We start from the raw sequence: 10,709 nt of genomic DNA, 5'->3' as shown, positions 1-10,709 counted from the left end.
ATACTCAAATTTCAGGGTAGTGCCAGGCCCTTAAGCATTCAGTAATGGTGGATATCATTATAGCTGTGTGCTGTTTCCAACCCAGGCCCTTGGCCAGATTCTCTTCTATGGAGCAGCCTGGAACTGTCTGCACAGAGGAAAAATAAACAGAAGCAGGAACAGTAATGTAAATGGAATCATAACATTATGTAATCTTTTGTGTGAGACTTCTTTTATTCAGTATAATATTTTGAAATTCATCTATGTCTTAGGTACATCAGTAGTAGATATATTTTATTGTATGACTATACCACAGTTTAGCCTTTCTGCTCATACATATCTAAGCTATTTCCAGATTTTTGTCTATTACCAGTACAGGTGTTAATTATATTCTAATATAAGTCTTTGAATGTGTGCTCTTTCTCTTGGGTAAATACCTAGGAGTGGAATTGCTAGGTCATAAGAAAGGTACATTTTTTTTTTCATTTACTTTTGTTAGTTGGAGGCTAGTTACTTTACAATATTGTAGTGGGTTTTGTCATACATTGACATGAATCAGCCATGGATTTACATGTATCCCCCATCCCGATCCCCCCTAGAAAGGTACATTTTTAACTTCACTATTTCCCACTCCTATCAACAATATATGGGAGTTCCAGTTGCTCCACAGCCTCACCAACCAGAAGTGAGTGTTGTAATCCAATCATCATGTAGAAGGAAGGATTTGCTGAAATGAAAACTCTCCTCTTCCTTCTTTATGTCAGCTTCCTCATTAGATTTCTAAGGCCTCATGGGGCTCCCTAAGAACTCTTCAATCTCTTGCAAGTATCAGAAACAAGCAAACTCTACCCAGAGAGGAACTAACCTGAATGAGTTTGGATTTGTTGAAACTAATGCATGTGCACAAAAATTGATCAGCCTCCCAAACATCGTGAGAATTTCTGAGACTTGTTGACTGAAAACAATGCACAACCTACACGTTGAACATTGTGTTTTATTTGGTGGAAGTACTGAGGACTTAACCACAGGAGACAATTTCTCAGATAACTCTGAGGGACTATTCGGAAGAGGTAAGAGCCAAGATACGCAGCAGTTTGCAAAAACAAACCAGGTGGTTGAGCATCAAAAGATTTCTGTTAATTAAAGAAAAAACAAAAGTCTCAAATTACAGAATTTGGTGCTTTTCTGTGTATGGAAAGATGCAAGAGTCTGGGCTCATTGAAATCATTCTTCTGATAAGCATCTAGGGTCAGTATCCTGTTTTTCTCCATCCAGAATCCCCTCAGGGTGCACAGGGATGGTGGGGGTGGGGAGAGCACTGAAGTGACTGATGGCTTGATAGCCACAGCATCCTTTGTTTACTGATATGGCAGGTAACCTCCACAGACTCAAGTTACTTGGTCTATTTTAAATATAATTTCCTGTATAAATATTTAAGTGCTATTCCTTCCAATAATCCAAGATTGACTAGATCTCTGGATAATTAGCTAAACTATCCAAACTTCTCTGTTAACTAAATCTTGCTTGATGAAGCCCTTTTCAGGTTTATTAAATTTATTGCAAGGGAGGAGTAAAACTTTCCATCACCAACAAGCTTAATTTTGGAAAGACCATCCAAGCCTCACAAAATTTTGTAGGAGGAAGGGGCCCTGAGGTTCACCTCACCCAATGGATCTCAAACTCTAGTATGTCTACAAAACAGCTAGAATTGGTGGATTGGTCTGGCTCAGAGACTGACTCTGTAGGTTGGGGGCCCAGGAGTTTTCATTTTCAGCAAGCAAGCATCCACCTGATTCTCATGCCAGTTGTCCGAAGATCTCAGAACACAATTTGGGAAAAACTGATTTGATCTAAACATCTTCCACCCCAGTGAAAAAATAGTTTATGGCAGAACAGTTAAGAGGCACCACAATAAAAAAAAAAAAAAAAAACCTGATTTCCTTCATTTTTCTATTCTTATAATCTCTTAGGCCAAGCTGCCTTAGAGAAGAAAAAATTACATTTAAAAGTCTGTTTGTGAAGCTTCTCCCAATTGTAAAGTTTCTCATTCTCAAGTTGTTAAAATTCGCTATTTATTGAATATCATACAGGGTTAATTTCCAAGAGTCAGTGATAGAAGTTCCAGAAATAGGCTCTGGCACTCAGGCCACTGGGACAGCAGGGTCTGGGACCCACACCAGAAGCCTCCTGGAATCTGTCTGGTCCTGCCTCAAGACTGATGCCTTGCATTAACGATCAGACTGCTTTGTCATGTTCTTCATCTCAACAGTGAATTATACTTTAAAATCTTCTTTAAAATTTCTCCTCCAGGAAATACAATGATCTCAAATATGATATAAAGCAAAGGTGAATCTGGTATCTATCTAGGGTAAACTTTTCCTAACACATATTCTTATCCACTGAAAGCTTCCCTCTACAATTAGGTTTCAGCTGAGCAATATATGGCAGGGGAGGGCTCTGCATTTGCCATCCACAATTGCCCAAGGCCTGCTTAACTTAATGCTTCAGTTTTAAAATTATGATTGCTTTTAAATTCATAAGATAGTTACTAAATAGACCAAAGCTCTTTCAGTCATTCTATAGCATTTCTGTAGGAAGAGTTGAAACTTTTTTAACAGCGTTGAATCATATTTGACTTAAAATATTTACCAGAAAGAGCATGTAAATGCCAGTATGTATAGGGGATGTGCTATTGTTTCCTTGTGAAAATTTGGAAGGAGATTCATTCTTGATTGTACCAATGACTGATAGTCTCCAGTAATGTCTGCAGTCACCATGCAGCTGCTCCATTGTGTTAACAATGAAGTTGGCTCCATTCGCTTGCTTTATTCTGCTGCAGAACCTAAAATATATTACATGATTATGCAGGTATCCCTCAAATGAAAGTTCCAAAAGAGTTTGCTGTAAATTTAGATGAAATGAATCTGACTTACCCATTGACTTCTGTTATAGAATCAGAAATACATAGCCCAGGGATGGGAAAATTGGTCCTTGGATGTAATACATTTCTACTTAATAATGCATCAGCCTATAATGAGAGATATTCAAAGAGAAAACAATAACTCTCTAATAAAATATTAACAATAATGCATTTGCACTGAATATGTCACATTATTTTTAAAACCACTGCAAGTAGAACTATAAACACTGCCAAATTCCAGAAGCTTGACTGTCCCCTTCACATGTGGTTTCCAAGATGCAATCAGTTATTAAACTTCCACTGTTTACCAGCCTTGAACTGTGAAATACTTAATAACAAAATTTTATGTCTGAAGTAATTATTTTACCACTTTTGCCCCATTCTGGGATGGAAAGGAATTAGTGTTCTTCTGCCTGGAAGAACAGGAGGTGACTGAGATGCATTCACTCACTCATTCATTCATTCATCTGAGTGCCTACTATGTCTCAAACATTCTGCTGGCAGCTGAGGTTAGAAAAATAAAATATAAAGTTCCTGTTTTGGGGGAGAACAGCAAGAAAGCAGGCAACTGTTCTCCAGAGTTCAGACAGAGTTAAGTACAAGATAGAGTTATCCCAGCCAATTGGAACTGCACTTAATATAGATCTTTGAAAAATGGTGTCACATTTGAATAGTTAATACAAGATCTCAAACTGGTGGCCTTATGGCTCAATCCAGCATGAATGTGAGTTTTATTTGGCCTACTTAGTTTACAAAAGAAAGAGCTAACATTGTAAATTGGAAGATTTCACACGCCAAAAAAAAAAATTCCATTTTCTGGACTGCAGATAGTTCAGTATGGCAGGGGGCGGGGATTGGAAAGTCTACAATGGAAAAGCAAGAGATGACTCAGAAAGAAGTCTAAACCAGTCTTCTCCCAGCACAAAACTGTGTGTGACAGCCTTGAAGAGCTGATTCTACATCAGCCCAAATCTACTTCTTCATTTCAAACACCAAGACAAGCCCTATCTACTTGATTTGAGTTTCAAATAGGATTTCTGGAAAACATACAGGATACCCAGTTAAATTTGAATTCCAGATAAACAATGGATATATTTTGAGTGTAATAGTTAGGACATAATTATACTAAAAAAACTTATTCATAAAAAATTATCTGAAATTCAAGTTTAACTGGATGTCCTCTACTTTTATTTGCTAAATCTGATGACAATTAATCTCTAACTCCTAGCAGGGTGATTATTTCTATTTTTCCTAATTTATTTCTATTTCCTTATTAAAACACAGTTGTCAAATTATTCCTTTACAATAAAGGTGTCCTCTGAGACATCCCAAAATAAACCTTAATGTGCTAATGGAAAACTAACAGTTCTCCTTGTATTGATTTGCTTCTCACCATATGCTGCCTTAGCCTTCTTTAGATGTCTTGACTCTCATCCATCTTGCATTCAACTTTGTGACATGTAGAAATTACCAAGGGAGTCTGTAAGCTATTGGTGACCTACATGGAGAAGAAAGAAGTGGACAGGAGAGAACAAGAAATGAAGACACTAAAACAAAAGACCAACTCTCTGAACTAGCCTCACACAGCCAGAGAAAGAATACCAACTCCTGAAGATTTAGGCATCTAAGTAAAAAATTATACCTGTAATTAGCTGATAAATTTGAAGAATTTAATAAGACATTATTTACATATTATTTACCCAAAATATGATTTAAGCTCAAATAATTTTTTCTTACAATTTTTCAAAATCCAATTAATTTAAGAATAGCTCCATATTCCACTATGGGGTTATCTTTAGGATATCTTGTTAAGGAAAAAGCAAGAAGTGATTAAAACAGAGGAATGTTTATTTATAGCTATATGGTTTTATTTTTTAAAAACTATGAAGCATACACCAAAAACTAGTTTTAAGAACTGGTAACCTATAGAGAGAGGAGGGGCAATGATGAAAGCTAAATCTTTCTGAATGTATCTTGTTTCATAGATTAGACTTTGGGAACACAAATTATTTACATTTTTTAAAATTAAATCAAGAAGAAAAAGAGGCACTCCTTAAATATTAAAAAAAAAAAAATGAAGCAAATGAACCTGTGTGTGTGTGCTCAGTTGGGTCTGATTCTTTGTGACCTCATGTACTATAGCCTGCCAGGCTCCTCTGTCCATGGAATTTTCCAAGCAAGAATACTGGAATGGGTTGCCAGTTCGTACTCCAGGGGATCTTCCCAACCCAAGGATCGAACCTGCATCTTTTCTGTCTCCTGCATTGGCAGGTGTATTCTTTACCACTGTGCCCCCTGGGAAGCCGTAAATGAACCTGATGAGCCTCAAATTTCTGCCATAATCACTGAAAATTATTTCCAGTGTCTTTAAAACAATATTTTTGAGGTGGGACTTGTGGATTGGCAAAGACCTCTATAAATCTATACTTCCAAGGAAGGAAGTATAATTTTTTTTTTTAAAAAGCAACAATTGTCAAAAGAAACTTTTTTCAGAACTCTGGAAACTAACCAAAGGCTTACAACAATCTGAAGTGTATTCATTCAAGATAAACTAAACCTCAGTAAATACAGTGAGTTGACAACAATTTAACTTGTCCTGTTTCCATATACCTCATCCCAGCATCTATGGAAAACCCCACCCATCAACAGTAAAATTCATATTCTTCTCAAGTGCACATGGAACTTTCTATAGGGTAGAACTTATGTTAGGCCTTATTATAAGTCTCAGTACATAAAAAGGAGTGAAATCAAGCAAAGCATGTTCTCTAACCACAATGGAATGAAGTTAGAATTCAATAGCAGAAGAAAATTTGGAAATTCACAAATATGTTGTTTATTAACAAATTAAACAATACACTCTTAAATAACCAACGAGTCAAAGAAGAAATCAGAAAAGAAATTAGAAAATACTTTGATTAAAAAATGCTTTGACATGAATGAAAACAAAGACTTTATGTACCAAAAATCACTGGAAGCAGTTAAGCATTGCTTAGGAATAAATCTATAGCAGTAAATAGCCACCTTAGAAAAGAAGAAATATTTCAGATCAATAACTATACCTTCCACCATAAGATACTGAAAAAAGAAGAACAAACTAAACCAAAGCAAGCAGGATGAAAATAGGAAAGGTTGGAGAAGAAATAAATGAAATAGAGAATAGAAAAACACTGGAGAAAAATCAATTATACCAAAAGTTGGTTCTTTGAAAAAATGAGCAAAATTGGTGAACCTTTAACTAGACTGACAGAGAAAAATAAAAATTACTAAAATCAGGAATGAAAGAGGGATCATCACTACCAATCTTATAAAAATAAAATGAATGATAAGAGAATGCTATAATTATATGGCAACAGATTAGATATCTTAGAGGTATTATACAAATTCCTAGAAAAACTCAAACTACCAAGCCTAACATGAGAAGAAACAGAAAATCTGAATAGATCTACAAAAGTGAAGAGACTGAAATTTTAATTTTTAAATTACTCCAAAGAAAAATCCAGAGCCCAGATGGTTGCTCTGATGAATTCTATCAAACTTTTAAAAGAGAATTAATTCCAGTCCTTCACAAACTCTTCCACAAGCTAGAAGAGGAAGGACCCAGCAATTCTGTCCTGAGATATATTCTCAAGAAAATGAAAACATGTCTGCACAAAAACTTGTATAGCGAATGTTCATACCAACATTATTTACAATAATGTTATGAAGAAAGAAAGGTGGAAACATCCCCAAACATTCATCAAATGATGAATAGATAAACAAAATATGGTATATCCATAGAACAGGATCTTATTTGGCCATTAAAAGGGATAACGTATAGAAATTCCCTGGTGGTCCAGTGGTTAGGACTCTGTGCTTCTGCTGCAGGGAGCACAAGTTTGATCCCTGGTTGGGGAGCTAAGATCTCACATGCTGCAATGCAACAAAAAAAAGGAGGGAGATAGAGTACTTTTACATTCTACAACATGCATGAACCTTGAAAACTATACTATACTAAAGAAAACTATGCTATACTAAAGAACTCAGTCACAAAAGACCACATATTTTACAATTTCATTTATATGAAATGTTCACAATAAGCAAATCTATACAAACAGAAATCAAAAATATGGTTGCCTAGGGCTGGTAGCAGGAAGGAGGAGGGTCTGATAATGGGTATAGGGTTTCTTTTGGGGAGGATGATGAATATCTTAAAATTAGACAGTGCTGACTATTATACAATTTTGTGAATATGCCATAATCTTCTGAATTGTACACTTTAAATGGATGAATTATATGTTATGCACAAGATAACAACAGCAAAAAAAAAAAAAGGCTAGTGGAGGTGACAGAATTTCAACTGAGCTATTTAAAATCCCCAAAAATGATGCTGTTAAAGTGCTGCACTCAATATGTTACCAAATATGGAAAATTCAGCAGTGGCCATAGGACTGGAAAAGGTCAGTTTTCATTCCAATCCCAAAGAAGGGCAATACCAAAGAATGTTCAAGCTACTGCACAATTGTGCTCATTTCACATGCTAGCAAGGTTATGCTCAAAATCCTTCAAGCTAAGCTTCAGCAGTATGTAAGCCGAGAACTTCCAGATGTTCAACTTGGATTTAGAAAAGGCAGAGGAACCAGAGACCAAATTGCCTACGTGCATTGCAAGGAAGCAAGGGAGTTTCAGAAAAACATCTACCCCTGCTTCATTGACTTCACTAAAGCCTTTGACTGTGTGGATCACAACAAACCACGGAAAATTCTTAAAGAGATGGGAGTACTAGACAAGGCTATATAATGTCACCCTGATAATTTAACTTATGTACATAGTGCATCTTGTGTCTCTTTTTATAAGAGCACTAATCCTATTCACCTAATCACCTCCCAAATCATCTCCAAAAACCATCACACTAGAGATCAGGGTTCCAACTTTTGAATTTGGGGATACACAAACATGCAGTCTATAACACAAGGTAATAATTGGTGGGGGAACATTCTTCTTGAAAAAATAATTCTAGACAATAAATGCAAAAGCAATACTAGAATTAAGAAGTTACCATTCTGCAACCACAAATTGATGACCTTCAATAACTGCTAAAGGCATGTAGGTAAAAGATTGGATCAAACTGAACCCTCTGATCCATCTAAATATCACACAAAGTGAAATCCCCGAAGTGATACAATGGGACATACAATAAGACTATCTATGTAGTATTTTTGCCACAAGAACTAAATCTGAATTTAATCAAACTTCCATAGGAATATGTGAAAATATGGTAGAAGATTAAGGCTGGAGGAACACACGAAATGACACCACAAGGATGGAATCAGCCAAATGTGACCATAAGAAATAACTTAGAGCAGTGACCCAGAAAGACAGGTATGTCAATAAAACAAAAGGTGCAGACCAAGTTTGATTATGATTTGAACTATAACATTTTTTTGAAGGACTTCCCTGGTGGGCCAGTGGCTAAGACTTCATACTCCCAATGTAGGCAGCCAGCGTTCCATTCCTGGTCGGGCAACTGGATCTCACATGCCACAACTAAGGGTTCACATGCCACAAATAAAGATCCCACATGCTGAAGCAAAGATCAAAGATCCAGCATGCTACAACTAAGACTCGGTGCAGGCAAATAAAAATAAATACTAAAAAGTTCTTTTTGAAAACTAAAAGTAGAATTGCCATATGATCCAGCAATCCCACTTCTTGGCATATATCCAGAAAAAAACTGTAATTGGAAAACATACATGCACCCCTATGTTTATGGCAACACTATTCACAATAGCCAAGACATTGAAACAACCTAAATACCCATCAACAGATGAAGGGATAAACAAGATGTGGTATGTAAATATTAATATTATGGAATATTAATGTGTGCTCAGTCACTAGTTGTATCTGATTCTTTGCGACCTCATGGACTGTAACTCACAAGGCTCCTCTGTCCATGGAATTTTACAGGCAAAAATACTGGAGTAGGACAGATGAAACAAGAATGGTAAAATGTTGACCATTGTTGAAACTGGATGAAGAGTAGCATTTTTGTGTATGGCTGAAAATTTCCATAATATAACTTTTTTAATGCAAAAAAACCAAACCTTTCAGTCATTATGCAGAACAGATGTTAAAAAAATGGTTACATTTTAAAAAAAAAGTCTACTATGAATTCTGTAACCATTGTCTCCTCTGTTGCCTTAAGTAACTAGAGAGAAAAACCTGACCAAGGGTGATCTCTCCATGAGTCTTGTTCTCAGATCACTCATAATGTGGAGTAAGGAAAGAATTCTTGAACCAGGTACCCAAAACATCAAATATAAAAAAAAATACTTTATAAATTACCAAACTGATTACTCATTGAAAGGACTTATGCTGAAGCTGAAGCTCTAATACTTTGGCCATCTGATGAGAAGAGCTGACTCATTGGAAAAGACCCTGATGCTGGGAAAGATTGAGGGCAGGAGAAGGGGACGACAGAGGTTGGATGGCATCACCGACTCAATGGACATGGGTTTGGGTGGACTCCAGGAGTTGGTGATGATGGACAGGGAGGCCTGGTGTGCTGCAGTTCATGGGGTCGCAAAGAGTCGGACACGACTGAGCGACTGAACTGAACTGAACTGAACTGAGAGTGTATTTAAAGTGAGACTACTTGCCATAATTGTATATTTTTCCCCAGCCACACCCAGCTATGAGGGCAGGCGTAGAGTAGGCAAAGAGTTAGGTTTACCGAGAGTGGGTTTTTGTCCCCTCAAGTACCAGAGAGGACCATGAGCCAGGGATTCCTCTTTTCAATGCATGAGAGTGACTGGAAGGCAACAGATTTTAATTGTTCAGGTTGCAAAGAAACCGGAGTTGTGAGGGCAGAGGAAGAGGCAAAAATGCTCTGTAAGCAGCAAGGAAAGGTGAAGAGAACACCTTGAAACCCAGTGGTGTGAGGAGTAAGGAAGAGGAAGCGCTCACACCCCTTTCCCTAAAGGGCTGCAGAGGAAGCAGTGTGCTACAGTTAGAGCAGGAAAGGGAAGTGCACATTTAGAGAAGAGGTTGAGGTTTTAGAATGTTTACCTGATAACCGACCATGAGTCCTGAGAGCAGAGTGGAAGGTGTATTATTAGTCAGGGTTTGCCAGACAAACAGAACCAATAGGTTATATATAGATATATAGAAAGAGATGTATTATGAAGGGTGCATGCTCAGTCCCTCAGTTGTGTCTGACTCTTTGTGACCCCATGGACCATAGCTTGCCATGGAAGCCATAGCCAGGCTCCTCTGTCCATGGAATTCTCCAGGCAAGAATACTGGAGTGAGTTGCCATTTCCTTCTCCAGGGGATCTTCCTGACCCAGGAATCGAACTGAGGTCTCCCCCACTGCAGGCAGATTCTTTTCCACTGTATGAGAAGTCTCACAATCTGCCATCTGCAAGGAGAGCTGGTGATGTAATTCCATTCCAAACCTGAAGGCTTAAGAACCAGGCAAGTCGCTGGTGTAAGCCCCAGTCTGAATACAAAGGCCAGAGATGTCCGCAGGCAGAAGAAGATGGAAGTCCTAGCTCAATCAGTGGGACAAATTCCCCCTTCCTCCACCATTTTGATCTATTCAGGCCGTCAACTGATAGGGATGATGATGCCCACTGGCCTTGGCAAGGGCAATCTGCTATACTCAGTCTACAGATTCAAATGCTATCTCTTTGAAAGACACCCTTACAGACACACCCAGAAATAATGTTTTAAAAGCTACCTGGGCTCCTCTTAGCCCAGTCACATTGACACATAAAAATAACCGTCACAAAGGCCTTGGGGTTGGCATGCAGCAGGAGAGCAAGTCATACTA

General features: G+C 37.6%; 1 long non-coding RNA gene across 1 annotated transcript; it reads right to left on the bottom strand.

The window, feature by feature from the left end:
* On the bottom strand, positions 1-2,991 carry LOC122435386. Its single transcript, XR_006267662.1, has 3 exons — positions 2,913-2,991; positions 2,629-2,821; positions 1-127 (listed from the first exon to the last, which is right to left on the bottom strand). It is a non-coding gene; the product is annotated as an uncharacterized LOC122435386 (long non-coding RNA).
* Between the last annotated feature and the right edge of the window lie 7,718 nt (positions 2,992-10,709).

Source organism: Cervus canadensis, chromosome X (assembly GCF_019320065.1).
Source record: "Cervus canadensis isolate Bull #8, Minnesota chromosome X, ASM1932006v1, whole genome shotgun sequence".
NCBI classification, from domain to species: Eukaryota; Metazoa; Chordata; class Mammalia; order Artiodactyla; family Cervidae; genus Cervus; species Cervus canadensis.
The sequence above is the reverse complement of the archived record's forward strand: the minus strand, read 5'-3'. Positions and strand labels throughout refer to the sequence as shown.